The sequence below is a fragment of the Dipodomys ordii genome, unplaced genomic scaffold, assembly GCF_000151885.1.
Source record: "Dipodomys ordii isolate 6190 unplaced genomic scaffold, Dord_2.0 Scaffold86, whole genome shotgun sequence".
NCBI lineage: Eukaryota > Metazoa > Chordata > Mammalia > Rodentia > Heteromyidae > Dipodomys > Dipodomys ordii.
In genome coordinates, this window is record NW_012267302.1 from 3,260,472 (window position 1) to 3,281,084 (window position 20,613).

Here is a 20,613-nt window from a genome sequence, read left to right on the forward strand (position 1 = left end):
GTTCAAGCCCCAGAACTGGCCAATAAATAAATAAATAGGCCTCTCACTGGTGGCTTTGCATCTGTGATCCTAGCTATTCAGAAGGCTGAGATCTGAGAATCATGGTTTGAAGCCAGCCTGGGCAGGAAAAGTCCATGAGACTCTTATCTCCAATTAACCATCAGAAAACTGGAAGTGGTGCTGTGGATCAAGTGTTAGAACACTAGCTTTGAGGGCAAAAGCTCAGGGACAGCACCCAGTCCCTGAGTACAAGCTCCCAGAATTGACAAAGCAAGTAAATAAATAAATATAAAGAAGTGGTATAGCTTAAGTCTGGTAAATTGAGAATTTTATTATTATTATTATACAAATTATTAATAAGTTGTATCTAACTCCCTTTCCTAAACCATCTATAGATATAAAAATAGAGCCTGTGTGTTCACTTCTTCATGGGCCATGTGAGAGCATACATCTGTTGACTGTTAATACAGAGGAAAGAAGTTCCAGCAGGCTAGCTTAAGAGAGCATGCAAATCATCACTAAAGGGTAGATAACTAAGAAACATGGAAAATACACAAAGGTTGAAAATGAAATTGATCCCCAAAGTACTCAAAACCAATTTTTTTATGAAAAGGAAGGCAGGGAAAACAGAGTTCCATACTGTTGCTTGGTAAAGTATTATATCAGGTTTCCTTTAATTACATGGTAATGCCTTTAAAAAACAATGGTAATTACATGATAACTTGTGTTACTACTTCAGTATTATCTCTTAAAAAGTATGTAATTAACTTGTCACCACTGTACATTGTGAAGTTTGATATTACTCATGTATAAAGAGCATGTTAACTTAAATGAATGAGCTGGAGTAAGGCAGGGATGGAGGCAGCAGAGAAATCACAGCATTATAGCAATCAGGAAAGCACATAATTAGATCACTGTACCCAGTCTTCTAGGACTGGAACCAAACTGAAGAAAAGGCCAGCAGTCTGAGGTGAATCATGTAACTTTCTGAAGACAGCAGACATACAGCAGAACAAATATGCTCAGCAAATGCTGGAATGGATGAGTTTGACATATGTAAATAATGCACATGCTTTTCAACAGTCCATTGTGTTTTGGAAGAATTTTCTTTTTATGTGAATATGAAAATGTTTTGTTTGCTTGAAACAGGGTCTCAAATTTATTTCCCAAATCTTGACCACAAAATCTTTCTACCTCAACCTCCTGAGCACAAAGATTACATCATAGTTCCTGGCTCAAGAATTTTTTTGGTGGAGGAGGGGTGCTGATATTGGACTTATGCTCTCTCTTGTCATTCTTGTTTGCGGCTCATACTCTTACCACTTGAGCTACACCTCCAGTCTGGCTTTTTTGCTAGTTAATTGGCAGTGGAGTCTGAATTTTCTACTCAGTCTGGTTTCAGACTTTAATCCTCCATGTCTTTGTATCATGAAAAAAACTTCTTTCTTCTCTCATTACCAACATCTTGAGTTTGTATGTGTGGGATCTCTGGAAAAGGATGTGTAGCACCAAGAGCTCACGGCTGGCCCCGACTCCCACCCCTCGCTCTCTCTTTCTTTTTTCTTTTTCTTCTTGGTTTGTGCCAGTCTTGGGGCCTGAATTCAAGACCTAAGTGCTGTTCCTGAGTTTCTTTTGCTGAAAGCTAGTGCTCTACTACTTGAGCCACAATTCCACTTCTATGATTTTTGTTAGTAGTTTGAGATGAATCTCATGGACTTATCTGCCTGGCTGGCTTCGAACCATGATCCTCAGATCTCAGCCTCCTGAGTACTTAGGATTACAGGCATGCACTATAGTGGGTGCCTGGCTAGTCTGTCAATTTCTTTTTTTTTTTTTTTTGGTCCGGTTGTGAGGCCTGAACTTTGGGCCTGGGCACTGTCCCTCAGCTCTTCAGCTCAAGGCTAGCGCTCTACCATTTGAGCCAGAGCGGCACTTCCGGTTTTTTTCTTTTTTGTTTATGTGGTGCTGAGTATGAGAAATCGAACCCAGGGCCTCAGGCATGCAAGGCAAGCGCTCTACCACTGAGCCACCTTCCCAGCCCTAGTCTTGTCAATTTCTTACAAAACTAAACATATGCTTACCATATGACCCAACAATTGTGTTTCTTGTTTAACTGAACATAGATCTTCACCAAAACCTGTGCATTTAATGTTTGCATTATAGCAGTTTTATTCATAATTGAGAAGACTTGGAAACAAGATATTCTTTAAAAGCTACAGACTATACGATTCTAACTATCTGACATTCTGGAAAAGATGATGGTAAGCAAATAACTTGTTTGGCCAGGCATGGTGTAAATCCCAGCCCTTGGGAAGCAGAAGTGAGGGGATTGTGAATTTGAGGCCAACCAGAGCTACATAGGACTTTAAAAAAAGAAATTTCTAGGTATCAATGGCTCACATCTATAGTTACTCAGGATGCTGAGACCTGAGGATCACCGTTTGAAGTCAGCCTGGGCAGGAAAGTCTTTGAGACTCTTATCTCCAGTAAACTACTCAGAAAATGCCAGAAGTGGTGCTGTGGCTCAAGTGGTAGAGTGCTAGCCTTGAGCAGAAGCAGCTCAGGGCCCAGGCCCTGAGTTCAAGCCCCAGAACTGGCTAAAAAAAAAGTCTATGAGACTCTTATTTCCACCTAAAGAGCTAGAAGTGGAACTGTGTCTCCAGTGGTAGATCCCTAGCCTTGTGTGCAAACACTGAGGACAGTGCCCAGGCCCTGAGTTTAAGCCTCAGGAGCAGCGTGCACATGCGCGTGCGCGTGCACATGCACACACGCACACACACACACACACATACACACAAAGTTGTGGTGGACAGAAGCTAGAAGAGAAGAAAGAGGGCAGTAAACACAGAGGAGTCTTAGTGAAGTACAATGATTCTGTTACATTTTAATGGTACAGGTCACTTTTAGATTTGTGAAATACCACAGAAAATACAACACAAGAGTAAACCTAAATGTGTAAACACATTATCAATATTGGCTTATCAATTGTAACAAGTGATCTACACTAATAAAAGATAGTAATATATAGGAAACTGGGGCTTGCTTAGGAATATGGGAACTTTCAGCTACTTTTCTGCATGACTTTTGTGTGAATCCACAAATGCTCCAGTACATATATTCTGTTGATAATAAAAACTTTTAAAGGAAATCCTTTCATCTGATGGAACTGACATCACTGGTTTGTTATAATAGTGTGTCCAATCTCCCAACTTCCTCAGTTACGTACTCTAGGGTGCTGAGGCTTGTTTTCCTATGGCCAGTGAAGCTTCACTTATTTTTTTCCCCAAACACCTGTTTTCATTTATATCTTGTGGTAGACACTTTGTCCAAGTGCAGTGAATCCTCTCTGCTTACTCTGCTTAATTCTGTTCTCTAGCAATCCCTCTGAGAAAAGCATTGATCCTTAAGTTTCTACCTCAACAAGATGTGTACAGATTTATATAGCAAGATGATTGGGGGAAGAAAAAATTGTACAAAGATTCCTTCAAAAACTTTCTAAATTGCTTTGACTAACACTGCCTGTAGTTCCTTAAACTTAACAGTAGAATACAGAAAATAGTAATTTTTTTATAACCTTGAGGAATCTTCTAAGTAGAGTGACCAATTTCATTATACGTCCACTGATACTTGAGCTGATTTACTCTATGAAAAGCTCTGTCCCCATTGGCTATAATTACTAATAAACTTCAAAGGCATGCATAGAAAACTGTTAAACAGAACTTTCTGCTGAAACTCTTGAATCCATTGCTCTTACTAACCATTTATCTTAAATTTCCCATGTTGTTTTTGTTGTGGTGGTGGTGGGTTTGTTTTGGTTTGGTTTTGGTTTTGTCAGTCATGGGGCTTGAACTCTGGGCCTGGGTGCTGTCCCTCAGCTCTTCAGCTCAAGGCTAGCACCCTACCACTCGATTCATAGCACCATGTTTGTTTTTTTCTGTTTATGTGGTACTAAGGAATCAAACCCAGGGCTTGCTAGGCAAGCAAGCACTCTACCACTAAGCCACATTCCCCACCTGCAACATTACTTTTATAACCAGAAATTTATTTCTTTCTTTAAAATATCTATAAGTTACAGAAAATAACCAAAAACAAAAAAAATGCATAGTAACTATTGTACCTCTTTGGCTGCTCAATTCTGCTGATCCAGAAATCCTCTCCCTGTAAGTTTGTGTAGGAGAACATATTCCAGTTCTTCATGAAATGACAGCTTCCTGTACTTACTTGCTCTGCTCTTGAATTTTTTTTTGGGGGGGGGTCCAGTTGTGGGGCATGAACTCTGGGCCTGGGTGCTGTCCCTCAGCTCTTCACCTCAAGGCTAGCGCTCTACCATTTGAGCTACAGCGCCACTTCCAGCTTTTTCTGCTTATGTGGTGCTGAGGAATCGAACCCAGGGCCTCATGCATGCGAGGCAAGCACTCTACCACTGAGCCACCTTCCCAGCCTAATCATAATTTTTATAAGGGGAAATGAGGCAGCTATTACTCCAACCAACCAATCAAACATCGCTAAATACCCCCTGATAAGGACACCCTAGGAACAGAGCAGGCATTACTTTTGTGTTATTCCCAGCAAGTATTAAAGCTGAATCTCATCATAAGAAACATCAGACAACCCAAACTGAGTACATTCAACACAATTTACCTGGTCTCTTTAAAAATATCAAACTAAAGCTAGGCCCTGGTGGCTCATGCCTGTAATCCTACCTACTTAGGCTGAGATCTGAGGATCGCAGTTCAAAGCCAGCCCGGGCAGGAAAATCCATGAGACTCTTATCTCCAATAAACCACTAGAAAACCAGAAGTGGCACTGTGGCTCAAGCTTTAGAGCACTCTCCTTGAGCTGAAGAGCAAAAAGAAATGTGTGTGTGTGTATCAAACTATTAAAAGTTTCTAATTAGGTCTGGGAAGTTGGCTCAGAGGTAGAGTGCTTGCCTTGCACGCATGAGGCCTTGGGTTCAATTCCTCAGTACCACATAAACAGAAAAAAGCCAGATGTGGTGCTGTGGCTCAAGTGGTAGGGCAATAGCCTTAGGCTGAAGAGCTGAAGACCCCCCACGACCAACAAAAATATTTTTTTTTAATTTATGTTTCTAGGGGCTGGGGAGGTGGCTCAGTGGTAGAGTGCTTGCCTTGCATGCATGAGGTCCTGGGTTCCATTCCTCAGCACCACATAAGCAAAAAGAAAAAAGCTGTAAGTGGCGCTGTGGCTCAAGTGGTAGAGCGCTAACCTTGAGCTGAAGAGCTGAGGGACAGCGCCCAGGCCCAGAGTTCAGGCCCAACGACTGGACCCAAAAAAAAAAAGAATATGTTAGGGGTATTCCTAGGATAGCAGGTATTTTAATATGGGCTATATATTAAATAATAGTAATGATAGTAAAGTGGTCTTCTTTTATTCCAAGCAAAGCTACAAAGAATGTTCTTCTCCATATACCTTTGAAACTTTAAATCTCTGTATGATAGTGTCTTAGAAGTGGAATTACTGGGCTCGACACTGTTATTCATTTGAATTTTTGATAGATACTACCAAAGTACCCTTCAAAAATAGTGCTGATGCAGTGGACATTGATGAAAGTGAACTAAGCAACTCAAGGAAACAGCTGACACTAAGCAAAAGGAAAGAAATGTATATATATCACCCAATTTGGAAGAAATAGTTGTTTGTCAAAGTTTGTAGAGTTTTCAAGCTTTACAGACCATAATAATGACAATTCACCTTGTGAAGGTTAAAATGCGTTTAGCTAAGTATCACTATCCCACAGTATTGTAAAATTTATGTAGCCACTTAATTTCAATAAAGAAATTTAGCAGGGTACCGGTGGCTCATGCCTGTAATCCTAGTTACTCAAGAGGCTGAGATCTGAGGATCACGGTTCAAAGCCAGCCTGGGCAGGAAAGTCGATGAGATTCTTATCTCCAATAAACCACCAGAAAACCAGAAGTGGTGCTGTGGCTCAAGTGGTAGAGCACTGGTCTTGAGCTGAAGAGCTCAGGGACAGCTCCAGTTCCAGAGTTCAAGTCCCACAACGGAAGGGAGGGAGGGAGGGAAAGAAAGAAAAAGAAAGGATGGAAGGAAGGAAAGAAAGAAAGAAGGAAGGAAAGAAAAAAATTTTAAATAGTGCTGATTTGCCTAGTGATGGTGGCTCAGGCCTGTAACCCTAGCTTACTCAGGAGGCTGAGATCTGAGGATCATGGTTCAAAGCCAGGTGGAACAGACATATCGGAAAGAGGCTTATCTCCAATTACCCAGCAAAAAGCTGGAGTTCGAGGTATGGCATCCCCTAGACACTACTTGTGGCTGGCCATGAGAGGGGAAAACTGGGAGAGAGCGAGGAAAGGGAGGGGAGGTGTTATTGTCCAAAAGGAAGTGTACTATACCTGACTTACGTAAATATAACCCTCTGTATATCACCTTTATAATAACTAAAATAAGATACTTTTTTTTTTTAATATAAGGGCAGGCTGGGAAGGTGGCTCAGTGGTAGAGTGCTTGCCTCGCATGCATGAGGCCCTAGGTTTCAATTCCTCAGCACCAGGTAAGCAGAAAAAGCCGGAAGTGGATGCTGTGGCTCAAGTGGTAGAGCGCTAGCCTTGAGCTGAAGAGCTGAGGGACAGCGCCCAGGCCCAGAGTTCAGGTCCCATGACCGACCAAAAAAAAAGTGTAAATTCAAGCCTAGTATTGGCCAAACAGGGTGAGGGGGAGGTACTAATTTGCACTCTAAAATAAAAGAATGCCAAGTTCTCTTTAGTAATTCAATGTGTTATATATTTTTGGTCTTTGGTAATACTTTAAGTGAAAATGTTACATGTTTAAATAATATTAAGTAAAGCAGCCTACTAGATATGTATAGTGTATTATATAAATACAAATTTATGTATACAATATGCATATTATTTAGAAAAATCTAAAACATATTTATATACAGAATTATAAATGTGTCTATACACATTTATAGAAAAACCTAAAGAATAGAATTTGGATAATATATTATTAAATACTGATATTGATAAAATGAGCAGTTCTAGACCCAAAACCCACATTAAAGATCTCTTTGAAACCCTTGTAAATACTACTTCAAGTTCAAGCCCCACAACTGACCAAAAAAAAAAAGAATGTGTCAGACCTACTTCAGTTATATTTCCCTGCACTAAAAGTAACTATTTCCTCAGTCCTGCTTATTTACTTTTCTTTTAAATGCACCACACATTTAATATATTCCTAAACAATAGGAGAACCCATCCATGTCACTGCATACAACTATCATTTTCTCTGTTCTTTTGTACAAATAGGCCCGCTGATCCAGCTTGTGGCTTAGGCTGATTCTTGGCTTTTTGCATTATTAATAAACATTGTAATGCATATGTCCTGCTATTAGAAGAGTTTCTCTAGAATTTATACTTAGTTATGAAAATAAGTGCTTAGTGTGCTAGGTAGTACAAAATCATTTTTGCAATTCACTGTAGCACTTTAAATTCCTACCAGCTCTAGAAAGATTACAAAGCATCTTCCTCATCAAGTGCCTTTGTCAGATATATAAATGTTTGCTAACCCAGCAAATTCTTAGGTTCTCATTGTTGTTTTTAATTTGCATTTCCCCCAATTACTTGTTAGGTTTAGCATCTTTTGTTTTCTCTGGATAAATGCTTATTCAGGATGCTTCCCTATTTTTCTAATGTGTTTTTTTTTTCTCAATTTCTGGCCTTTTTTTTTTTGTGTGCCAGTCCTGGGGTTGAACTCAGGTCCTGTGCACTGCCCCTGAGATTCTTTTGCTCAAGGCTAGCACTCTACTACTTGAGCCACAGGGCTACTTCTGGCTTTTTCTGCATATGTGGTACTGAGGAATTGAACCAGGGCTTCATGCATGCTAGGCAAGCACTGTACCACTAAGCCACATTCCCAGCCCTCTTTTTTTTTTTTTTTTGAGTCCGGTTGTGGGGTCTGAACTCTGGGCCTGGGCGCTGTTCCTCAGCTCTTCAGCTCAAGGCTAGCACTCTACCACTTGAGCCATAGCACCACTTCCGGCTTTTTTTTTCTGCTTATGTGGTGCTGAGGAATCGAACCCAGGGCCTCATGCATGCAAGGCAAGCGCTCTACCACTGAGCCACCTTCCCAGTGCCCCCGCCTTTATTCTTATAGTATAGATACTAATCCTTTATCAGCAAAGTTTTTGTTTATTTTCTTTTTCTTCTCTGTAAAAGGGCCTTGCTATATAGATAACCCAGGCTCGCCTTGAACTCAATCCTCCTGCCAGCCTAGTACTGGAATTGTAGATGTGTTTCCTGCTCTTTTCTTCTTTGTCAGTCCTGGGGCTTGAACTCAGGACCCTGGCTCTGTCCAAGTCTCTCTGCTCAATACTAGAGCTCTACTACTTGAGCCACAACACCACTGCTGGCTTTTTCTGTTTATGTAGTACTGAGGAATAAAACCCAGGACTTCATGTATGCTAGACCAGTATTCTATCGCTAAGTCACATTCCCAGTCCCATGACTGGTTTTAAATACTACTTTTGTATTTGTTTTTGTTTTTGCCAGTCTTGGGCTTGAACTCAGAGCCTGGGCACTGTCCCTAAGCTTCTTTTGCTCAAAGCTAGCACTCTACCATTTGAGCCACAGTGCCACTTCTGACTTTTTCTGTTTATGTGGTATTGAGGAATTGAACACAGGGCCTCATGCATGCTAGGCAAGCACTCTACCACTGAGCCACCTTCCCACCCCAAACATTACTTTTCTAAAAAGCAACAGCAACTCTGTTGTACCTCGAATCTTTATATTTTCATTTGTTTGTTTTAGGGCTCATTCTTTTCCTTTGCACTATTTATCTGATATATGCCATTAAACCCTGTATTTCCGTCTATAGATTTATACATATGTTTGACCCTGGACAGACAGACAAGCCCCTTTTATCTGGTTTATCTTCTGGAGGCGTACTTGGCAATTATCCTTTGTCTTTGCACATAAATTTAAAAGTCAATTTTTGTCAGTTTCCTAAAACTTCGTTGAGTCTGCAACTAAATTTGCATTGCCTATGTTGTCTTAACTTATAACCTGGTATAGCCCTCCGTGTAGTGTTTTGTAATGTCTTTCATTAAGTCCTACAATTTTCTTCACTAGAGACTGGTATGCTTTTTTTTTTTAAATCAATTTTGTTTTTATTGTGAAAATACTGTACAGAGGGGTTACAGAGACTGGTATGCTTTCTATTACTTTTTTGTATATGTTACCAAATTACTTTTTTTTTCTTTTTGTTGCTATTCCTGGGGTTGAACTCAGGGCCTGGGTGCTGAGTTCTTTTGCTCAAGACTAGTACCCAGCACTTGAGCCACAGGTCCACTTTCAGCTTTTTGGTGATTAATTGGTCTTTTCTGCCCATGCTGGCTTTGAACTTGTTTTCAAATCTTAGCCTCCTGAGTTGCTAGGAGGTTTTCAATATACAAGCCTTCTAAGCTCAGTATATTGTTCTAGAAAGTAAGAAGAACATGCTCAGAAATAAGATGAAGGCAGCTCTAAGACCAGGAGCCAGCCTGAAGGCCTCCCATTAATAATAATTGGGGCATTTTGGATTCTCAAGGGCTGTAAAGAATTACAAGTCTTTCATAACTGATTTAAAAAAGAATCTCTTGCCAGTAGCTAGGGACCAATACCTATAATCCTACCTACCCAAAAGGCTCAGGTCTGAGGAGCATGGAGCCACATGAATAGAGCCCTCATAGCTCATGCCTGTAATCCTAATACTGTGGAGGCTGACCAGCATGAAGCTGAAAGTGGAGGTATGGCTCAAGTGGTAGATGGTAAGCAAAAATGGGTGAAGCCCAGTTTAAGCCCCAATAGAAGCACAAAAAGAGCAACAACAACAACAACAAAACAACAACAACACATAACTAGAAGTGTGACAAGGAGCTTGTGTATATTGGCATGTTTGACAGAGATTAAACCTAGGGTCTTTCACAAGGCCCTGAGTTCAAACTTAGTCCCACCTCCAAAAAAAAAAACAAAAACAAAAAACAAGCAACTTAACCTCACACCTGTAATCCTAGCTACTCAGAAGGCTGAGATCTGAGGATCACAGTTCAAAGCCAGCCAATGCAGGAATATCTCTGTGACTCATCTCCAATTAACCACCAGAAAACCAGAAGTGTGCCGGGTGCTGGTGGCTCACGCCTGTAATCCTAGCTACTCAGGAGGCTGAGATCTGAGGATCTCGGTTCAAAACTAGCCTGGGCAGGAGAGACCGAGAGACTCCTATCTCCAATAAACCACCAGAAAACCGGAAGTGACGCTGTAGCTCAAGTGGAAGAGCGCTTGCCTTGAGCTGAAGAGCTGAGGGACAGCGCCCAGGCCCAGAGTTCAAGCCCCACGACCGACAAATAAAAAAAAAAAAAAGAAAACCAGAAGTGGCACTATGGCTCAAGTGGTAGAGCACAAACGTTGAGCTGAAGAGCTGAGGGATAGTGCTTAGGCCCAGAGTTTAAGCCCCACAAATGACAAAAAAAAATTTAAAAATAAAAAAATAACAGGGGCTGGGAATATGCTTAGTGGTAGAGTGCTTACCTATCAGGCATGAAGCCCTGGTTTCAGTTCCTCAATACCACATACACAGAAAAAGCCAGAAATGGCCTGTGGCCCAAATGGTAGAGTATTAGCCTTGAGCAAAAGAAGCTCAAGGACAGTGCCCAGGCCCTGAATTCAAGCCCCAGGACTGGCAAAAAAAAAAGCAACAATCACTAGGATCTGAGGCAAAGAGGAATGGGAAGTCCTCTGTTCTGAGGCAGGGTCTTGCTATGTAGCCTAGGGTGACCTCAAAATCACACTCCTCTTCACCCACTCATGTGCTACTATTACAGGTATGCACCACCACACCTAATGAGAGGTGGTTTTGTTTTTTGTTTTTAATATTTATTAGTAGTGCAGACAGTGGAACATATGCTAGTTCAAGCACTCCACCACTGAGCCATGTCCAGTCCTGGAAGTTTCTGTGGGGGTCATTTTGACAGATATACAATATTATAAATGTACTGACAGCCACTGAATTGTACATTTTAAATTCTTAAAATAATATATTTTATGTTACATAGACTTTTTTTTTTTTTTTTTGTCGGTCGTGGGGCTTGAACTCTGGGCTTGGGCGCTGTCCCTCAGCTCTTCAGCTCAAGGTGAGCGCTCTACCACTTGAGCTACAGCGCCACTTCCGGTTTTCTGGTGGTTTACTGGAGATAGGAGTCTCACAGTCTCTCCTGCCCGGGATGGCTTTGAACCGAGATCCTCAGATCTCAGCCTCCTCAGTAGCTAGGATTACAGGCGTGAGCCACCAGCGCCCGGCTTTACATAGACTTTTAGAAGATAAAAATCACTTTGACAATGTTTGCTTATTCATATTATAAAAGGATCCTCTGCAAGCAAGTCTTTAAGAAGAAATTCTGTGTGTGTTTAACTTTATACAACTGTTAAGATTCATATCAACTACTTTTTGAAGGTAGTGCTTATAATCGATGCTGTTATATCCATAATCCACTGGAGTTGATTTTTTTTCCCAAATAGGTTATTGAAAAGCAGATATGCTCCCGGGCAAAGGTCTTAGTGTTTTCCAGTGTCCAGGTTTTCCACTTGTCAAAGCAGCTGACTCTTAAGTGCTTGGCTCATTCATTGGGATTCTCCTCTTCTAAAGAGGATGCTGGTACTTAGGCTTCACAAAAGCATTCCATAAACATAAGCTTTCTTTTTCTCACAGAGATGCTAGCTAGCAGGAGGAATAAGGGAAACAGATGTTGCTTAGAAGGCTTCTAATAGACGTGTTTCCATTGTAAGCTGATCTGGCTCTGAATTTGGCATCTGCTCCATTCACTGTGTGGGCTGAGTACTTACACTTACAGTTTGGCAGAAAGTTACTTATTGACCTTTGACTCTTACCTGAAAAGTCAGTGATTAAAAAAATACCCTTACTAAATCCTAAATCTCTTGAGAGAATTATTTCACAAGCTAAGTAAATGTCCTCAAAATTCATTATTCTACTAACCAAATTAATTTTATTCTTTGAATGAGTATACTTGTTCTAGCAAATGCAGAATGCTCCCTACTTCTGACTCGGAAGCCTGTGTGATGAGAATAGTAGAAAAGGAAGGACATAAATCTCTTGTAATGTTCTCTATAGGTCACTGTACCACAGCTTCTCAATTAACCTCCCTCCTGCCCTGGCGGCCAGGCCTAAGGCCCAAAAGTCCAGTTCCAGAACAGTTTCTCATTATCTGCTTTTTTCCCAGTATTTGAGCCCTGCTATTGCAGCTCAAGTTTCCCTAAGGGGAAAGCAGCCCAGATTTCTCTATTCTTGACCTGTCTTATTTGTAACAACATGTTTTTCCTTTTTTCCTTTTTGTAAATTTTGTTGAAGTATAATTGGAGGACAATCAACTGCATCCATTTAAAGTGTACCAGTTGATAAATTTAGACATATGCACATGCTTGTCTGTAAAGCCACTGCTCCTGTGCCCTTCTGCATCCCGGCCTTCCTGCCCCTTCTCATCTGTTTGGCTTGCTTCTTCTTTGGAGCTGCTGAGAATCTGCATTTTCAAGTCTTCTGTAAATAGATGCTTTAGTTTACCTTGGGCCATGTCATAGCTGTGTTTTATATATTTATAGCTTTAGGGTTTTCCAAAATGGTTTTATTTTACTTTTGCACAATCAGTGTATGAGAGTGACAACACAGAGTCTGTTTTGAAAATTTTAGCCATTCTAATGAGTATATAGTGATCTATCTAATTGTGATTTTAATTTTCATTTCTTTAACAACTAAAGATTTTGAGAGGTTGGAGATTTAGCTCACTTGCCTGCCAAGTACAAGGCCCTGAGTTGGTCCTCAGCTTGGGGGCAGGAAGGGGGAAAGCTATAAAAATGTTGAGCATTACATGCACACTTGGCATCTGTTTCTCTTCTTTGACATAGTCAACACTTTTGCCCATTTTTATTATTTCATGTTACCGAGGTGCAAAAGGGGTTTGGATTTTTCTTGAGGAGAGTGGGGGGCTTTTTGGCGATGGTACTGAGGATTCAACTGAAAGCCTTATACCTGCCACTCCAGCCATACTTCCCATCCATTTTGCTTTTAATTTTTGTTAGAGTCTTGAACTATTGCCCACACTGGCCTTGGATTTTGATCCTATCTCTGCCTTCTATGTGTCTGGGACCACCTATGTGCACCATGCTGGCTTCTTTTTGTTGTTGTTTTTGTTTTGGTTGTTGATTTTTGTTTGTTTTGTTCCTAAGGCTTGAACTTGGCCAGGGCATTGTCCCTGAGCTTTTGTGCTAAGTCTAGGACTCTGCCATCTGAGAAATATCTCTACTCTGGCTTTTTGGAGCTTAGAGTTTTACAGACTTTCCTGCCCAAGCTGGCTTTGAACTGTGATCCTTAGATCTCAGCCTTCTTAGTAGCTAGGTGGAGTGAGCTACTGAAGCCCAGGTGGCTTCTTTTTAAAATAAATATTGTAGGAGCTGGAAAGGTGGCTCAGTGGTAGAGTGCTTGCCTTGCATGTATGAGGCCCTGGGTTCGATTCCTCAGCACCACATAAGCAGAAAAAGCCAGAAGTGGCACTGTGGCTCAAGTGGTAGAGTGCTTGCCTTGAGCTGAAGAGCTGAGGGACAGCACCCAGACCTAGAGTTCAAGCCCAGGACTGGCAAAAAAAAAAAATAAATAAAATAAAATAAATATTGTGTTGCTTTTGTTCCAGCTGGCTTCAAGCATTCATTGTTCTATCTCCAACTCCTGAGTAGCTGGGAATTCAAAAGTACTTAATTTTGATGACATAAAATTTTTTAAAAAAAGAAATGTACTCATTATCTTGCCCATGTAATTGTAACCCCTCCCTACAGTATTTTCACAATAAAAAAATAAAAAAATAAATTGCAAAAAAAAAAAAAAAAGTCCAGGGGCTGGGAAAGTGGCTCAGTGGTAGAGTGCTTGCCTTGACATGCATGAGGCCCTGGTTCCATTCCTCAGCACCACATAAGTAAAAAGAAAAGAAAAAAGCCGGAAGTGGCACTGTGGCTCAAGTGGTGGAGCGCTAGCCTTGAGCTGAAGAGCTGAGGGACAGCGCCCAGGCCCAGAGTTCAGGCCACAACCAAACCCAAAAATAAATAAATAAATAAGAAGAAAGGAAGGAAGGAAAGAAGGAAGTCCAGAGCACAAGAGTAAGGGAGCATAACCTACCAGCCATGAGGTCCCCAGATACACTATTTGACCAGCATTTCTTAAAACTTTTTTATCTCAAAGTGAAAGGAAAGCGCCATGAGTGAGGCATAAGTAGAACAGCTGGATTTCCTTGCTGGCAAGTCGTCCATGGCCCACCTTGAACTCTGTGAGGAGCAAGACTGCGCCAACCCGGGGGGGCGGGGGGGACTTTTGTTTATTGCCATGGCTGAAGAAAGTACTAGGAAGTTAAGTCATATTCTGTTCTGACCCAGTGACATTCCACTGCTGTTACCCAGTACTCATGCTCTTCCTTTGTGTGTGTTCTAGGTTTTCTTTCTCAACTGGTCTCTGACAAGCCTCTGACTGAATGCATCCGGGCTGGCCACTATGCAGCAAGTGTCATAATTAGGCAAACGGGTTGCACTTTTCCTGAGAAGCCAGATTTCCACTGATGGAAGAGCACAAAACCCAGGCCTGGGAGAACAATGTCCTGGTTGCCTCCTGAGAATTTCCACATTAATGAAGAAAAAAATGTTTTCTGCCATCTTTTCCTACTATAATCTGGTCAGTCTTAATTTAGAGGGTACGGTAACGCTCTTAGAATCTTTAGCCTTTCTGCAGCCTGAAACGTTGATTTCCAATGTCTTCTAGTGCCTCTTCAATGTCAATTAAACAGAAATATAACATTTCAATAGAATTTTTTTTTTTTTGTCAGTCATGGGGCTTGAACTCTGGGCCTGGACGCTGTCCCTCAGCTCTTCTGCGCTCTACCACTTGAGCCACAGTGCCACTTCCAGTTTTCTGAGTGGTTTATTGGAGATAAGAGTCTCATGGTCTTTCCTGCCCTAACTGGCTTTGAACAGCCTCCTGAGTAGCTAGGATTACAGTCGTGAGCCACCAGCGCCTGGCTCAAGAGAAATTTTAATTTCATTTTCAGTTACTTTGTAAATTCAAGTGTGTAAGTTGATCAGTTTTTTTACACTTCTGCTTTGAATGCAGATGCAATTTAATATGATAGACTTTTTAAAGAAATTAATCCTAATACATCAATCTTTAGCTTTTTATATAAATATATTTAATTTAGGAATGTGTGTATACACATACACACACATAAGTAAATACCACATATATACATGATGAGCAGTGAAATAATGTACAAAAATATTTATCGTGCCAAATTACTCCAAATAATCTTTTCAGTGTGCACTCAAATATGTGATACACATTGGTAATTGAATAATTTGCCAAATATCATGTTATATTACACTATTCAAATTATGACCTTATGCTTACTTATGGTACTCTGTAATTTGATAAAAATAAAAATTTCTCCTATGGGATTGTTTTTTGTCTTTGTCCTGTACTTAATAAAACAAAAGAAAGAAGATGATTATACAGTACTAAGCCTTGATGTTGAACCCAGGAGTTCAAGGCCAGACAGCCTGGTCAACACAGCAAGGAAAAAGTAAACAAAACCCAAGAGCTTTTTGTAGCATTTTAGCTTTTCTCCCTGGCCCATCACCTACCCCCCAGAAATACAAGAAACAAGAAAGTGTGGATTCATCTTGGGGGAAAGCACAGACATTATAGTTGCTAAACAAATACTTAAATCACTTGTTTTAATTTTGTTCAAACAGCTTTTAAAAACTGTTTAAAGAAGGGGAGCATGATATCTCAACAAAAGGAGGATGTAAGTGATGATATAGAAAATATCAGAGCTGGCTCACACTTGTAATCCTAGCTACTCAAGGACGCTGAGATCTGAGGATTGTGGTTGAAAGACAAGCTGGCAGCAAAGTCCATGAGACTCTTCTCTCCAATTAATTATAGAAAAAGTTGCAAGTGCTGCTGTGGGTCAAGTGGCAGAGTGCTAGCTTTGGGGAAAAGGAGCTCAGGGACAGCACCCAGGCCGAGTTCAAGGCCTAGGACCAGCAAAATATATATGGGCACTGGCAGGTCATGCCTATAATCTTAGCTACTTAGGAGGCCAACATCTGAGGATTGCAATTTAAAGCCAGCCTGGGCAAGAAGTCTGTGAGACTTATCTTCATTTAACTACCAGAATGCCAGAACTAGAGCTGTGGATCAAGGCTAGAGCACTAGCCATGAGCAAAAAGCCCAAGGACAGGGGCTGGGAAGGTGGCTCAGTGGTAGAGCGCTTGCCTTGCATGCCTGAGGCCCTGGGTTCGATTCCTCAGCATCACATAAGCAAAAAGAAAAAAGCCGGAAGTGGCGCTGTGGCTCAAGTGGTAGAGTACTAGCCTTCAGCAAAAGCGGCTCAGGGACAGTTCCCAGGCCCTGAGTTCAAGCCCAGGACTGGCACAAAAAAAAAAAAAAAAAAGCCCAAGGACAATGCCCAGGCCCTGAGTTCAAGCCCCAAGACCAGCATAATTGATCAATCAATAAATAAAACTGAAAAAGGTTCTGGAAGTCCACTGCACTGGACACTATCAAAAACACTGCTGAAGCCAGGTGCCCGTGATTCACACCTATAATCCTAGCTACTGAGGAGGCTGAGATCTGACGATCACAGTTCAAAGCCAACCCAGACTAGAAAGTCCATGAGACTCTTTATCTCCAGTTAACCACCAGAAAACCGGAAGTGGCACTGTAGCTCAGTGGTAGAGCACTTGCCTTGAGCTGAAGAGCTGAGGGACAGCGCCCAGGCCCAGAGTTCAAGCCCCACAACCAACACAACATAAGAAACAAGAAAAGAAAAAGAAAAACACTGCTGTGAAATTAAAGATATAAATATAAGACTTAATATTAAAATATAAGTATCCCCAAATTGATCTGTAGAAGTACAGATGTGGCTGGGAATATAACTTTAGTGAAAGAGTACTTGCCTTGCATGCATGAAGCCCTGAGTTCGATTCCTCAGTACCACATAAACAGAAAAAGCCAGAAGTGGCCCTGTGGCTCAAGTGGTAGAGTGCTAGCCTTGAGCAAAAGAAGCTCAGGGGCAGTGCACAGGCCCTGAGTTCAAGCCCCAGGACTGGCAAAAAAAAAGTAGAGATGTGGCTCAAGTGGTAGAACACCAGCCATGAGAAAAAAGCCAATCAAGAGTGTAAAGCACTCACAAAAACAAAAATTTAAAAATCTAAAAGCTTATGCTTATGTTTTTTGCGGTTTTTTGCCAGGCCTGGGGCTTATACTCAGGGCCTGGGCACTGTCCCTGAGCTGCTTTTGCTCAAGGTTAGTGCTCTACCACTTGAGTCACAGCACCATTCTGGTTTTTTCTGTTTATGTGGTACTAGGGAATTGAACCCAGGACTTCATGAATGTTAGGCAAGCACTCTACCACTAAGCCACATTCCCAGTCCTAACTTATGCTTATATGATAGTGTCAAAATTTATGTGATAGTGTCAAACTTTTCTCATGTGTAGGAACTCACATGCGAATTCTAAAACAAATGGACAGGACTTAGAGTAGCCAAACTTTATAAAAGAAGAGCTAAGTTAAAGGGTTTATATGACATGGTTGAGACTTTTTTCCTTCTATGTGTTGATACTCCATCTTGGACTCAGAACCTAGGTGCTATCCCTAAGTACAGGGTTTGTTGTTGTTTGTTTTTTTGTTTTTTGTTGTTATTTTAAATCAAAGCTAGTACTTCTACCACTGAGTGGTTATGGCCCAGTACACATACATACACACACACACACACACACGTACGCACGCACACACACACACACACACAACTGTAAGGCACTTTCATAGATGCCAAAGGCACTTCCTATTCATAAACATGTCTCTAGTGGACAAAAGTCTGGCAAGGTAGCAACAGCCTTGGTGGTTGGTAACAGACAGCCTTAAGGTCAAAGGCAGGTGACTTCTCAGGCTTCTGATCTTGAAGATCTCTAATGTCTATCCATGTCTAAAGTTCTGCTCTCCCATCATGCCATTCCATTCAACACTCACTGAGCATACTGTCCTAGACCCTTTCCAGGTCAGGCCTACAAAGAAAATGGTCCGTTGACCTATTTAGAGCTCTAGTATCTCACTGTAAGTGAATGAAAAGACAGGTTGGAAATGAGCTTGCACTTTATTTTCCAGTTTGTGAATATCATGTGAAGATCCTCAGCACAAGGCCATGTCCTCTACCTCTCATCTGGTTCACCATTTTCATTAACGGGGCAATATATGTACCAGCACCCACCAAGCATAGCTCACCATGTTGTCACTCCTTGCCCTGGAGAAACTGGGTTTGTTTCAAGGAGGGGCCTCTGGCTAAGGCAAAAATCCACTTAAGGAAAACTGGCCATAAGGTAACTGCTGCATGTTATGAAGAACAGAGTAAAAGACTCAGCCAACTGCCAAATTAATTATCTTACCTTGTCATCTTAACTTACCTATCTTACCGTCATCTGGTCTCCTCCCTCCACCTTGTGAATTGTATACTTTTATCCCTTAGTTAAGTCAGGGTCACACAGTAATCCAAAAATGTTCGCTTGTGGAAGACCAACAGCCAAGTCCATCTGGTCCATTTTCATCAGAAGATACTGCTAGCGTGTCAGCTCAAGAGCTCCCACCAACAAGGCCAAATGCCAGTGCAGAGAAACCCTCCAAGCTGATCAGCATTATATCTCACCCCTAAACATGGCTTTGAAATGCAGGTTTAGACAGCATGTGAACTGCTGGTGAATAATTGCTTCAACAGGATCAGCTCAGTAAGGGCCAAAGGAGTAAACATGATTGTCCATGTGAATAAAACGCAAGGGTTGTGTATAGATGAGACACATTAAGGGTTTACTGTCAGCAGCACAGTCAGGAGGAGACTCTTTCCTTGCTCAAGTGTGAAAGCCCATCTATAAACAGCTTTAACAGCTCTGTGGTGCCAGACAATTGCACCATTGAAAGACAAGCCTGCAAGTGCTCCCTACTTCCAGGGATTACTCTGTGCGTCTCAGAAGTAGGGTGCTTTGTCCTGTTTCTCCTTTATGTGAGTAAATGTCTTTTTCTTAGAGGCACCCCTGTTCCTACTCTCAGTGCCTTGCTGCTATTGTTTAGCTGCTATTAGAATTGAGAAAACCAAGGCAGAGGGAAATAGCCATATAGGAACCTATTCCAAGGCACAGGAGATCCGGGATATACCTCTCTCCACAAACTGTGCTGGGCCACAGAGCTATTACTCTGCAGGGTGGTCTGGGGTACGTTTTTTTGTTTTTGTGTTTGTGTTTGTTTGCCAGTCCTGGGGCTTGAACTCAGGCCCTGGCCACAAGCTGCTTTTTGTTCAAGGTTATCACTCTACCACGTGAGCCATAGGGCCACTTCTTTCTTTTTGTGTTTATGTTGGTACTGGGGAATCGAACGCAGGGCTTCATGTATGTTAGGCAAGCACTCTACCGCTAAGCCACATGCCCAGCCCTAGGATTTTTTTTTCTTTTTTCTTTTTTTCTGGGAGGCAATAAATCCATCCAGAAAACTAGGGTAAACCACATAATCCAAAGGTGTCTCCTGAGCCCTATCATGTTCAGAGCCCTGGGGAAGGAGCTTTGCTGGAAAGCAAGTCCTGTTCTCCTGGAGCCCCACTTCCAGGAGGCAATCAGGTAACGAACAAACAAATACACAGAAATGCCAGGTGCTGGTGGCACACGACTGTAATCTTAGCTATTCAGGAGGCTGAGATCTGAGGATCAAGGTTCAAAGCCAGCCCAGGCAGGAAGTCTGTGAGACTCTTATCTCCAATAAACCACTAGAAAACCGGAAGTGGCGCTGTGGGCTAGGATTACAGGCGTAAGCCACCAGCGCCCGGCTGTCCATGAGACTCTTATCTCCAGTAAACCACTAGAAAACTGGAAGTGGCGCTGTGGCTCAAGCGGTAGAGCGGTAGAGCACTCACCTTGAGCTGAAGAGCTGAGGGACAGCGCCCAAGCCCAAGCCCAGAGTTCAAGCCTCACGACCAACCAAAAAAAACAAAAACAAAATGCCAACTTTGTGGCCAGAAGCTCACTCCTATAATCCTAGCTACTCAAAAAGCTGAAATCTGAGGATTATAGTTCAAAGCCAGGCTGGCCAGGAAAAGTCCAATTAACCACCAACAAGCTGGAAATGGATCTGTGGGTCAAGCAGTAGAGTGCTAGCCTTGAGCACAAAAGCTAAGGGACAGTACCCAGGCTCTGAGTTCAAGCTCCAGCTCAAGCACACATACATACACTCCTGTGAAAGGCTGGGCTTGTAGCTCAGTGGTAGATGCTTTGCCTAGATGCACAAAGCCTTGGTGAAAGTCAAGGTCACTGTGAGAAGTGCGGCCTTTGAAATTGTTTAGCATTTTCTGTTTCTATTGTTCTATTGTCCCATTCTACTCTAACATGTTCCAATTCCTATTGTTGAGGGGGTCTAGGTCATTTTTGCAACTCTCCCTTCAACACATACACACCCCCACACACACTCTGCTGCCGCCGCCACCACCACCACCACCACCACCACCACCACCACCACCG

The 20,613-nt window shown here is 41.9% G+C and overlaps 1 pseudogene; it reads left to right on the top strand.

Moving 5' to 3' along the window:
• LOC105992644 overlaps positions 1-11,675 on the top strand; it is a 169,504-nt pseudogene extending 157,829 nt beyond the window's left edge.
• Positions 11,676-20,613: the final 8,938 nt, after the last annotated feature.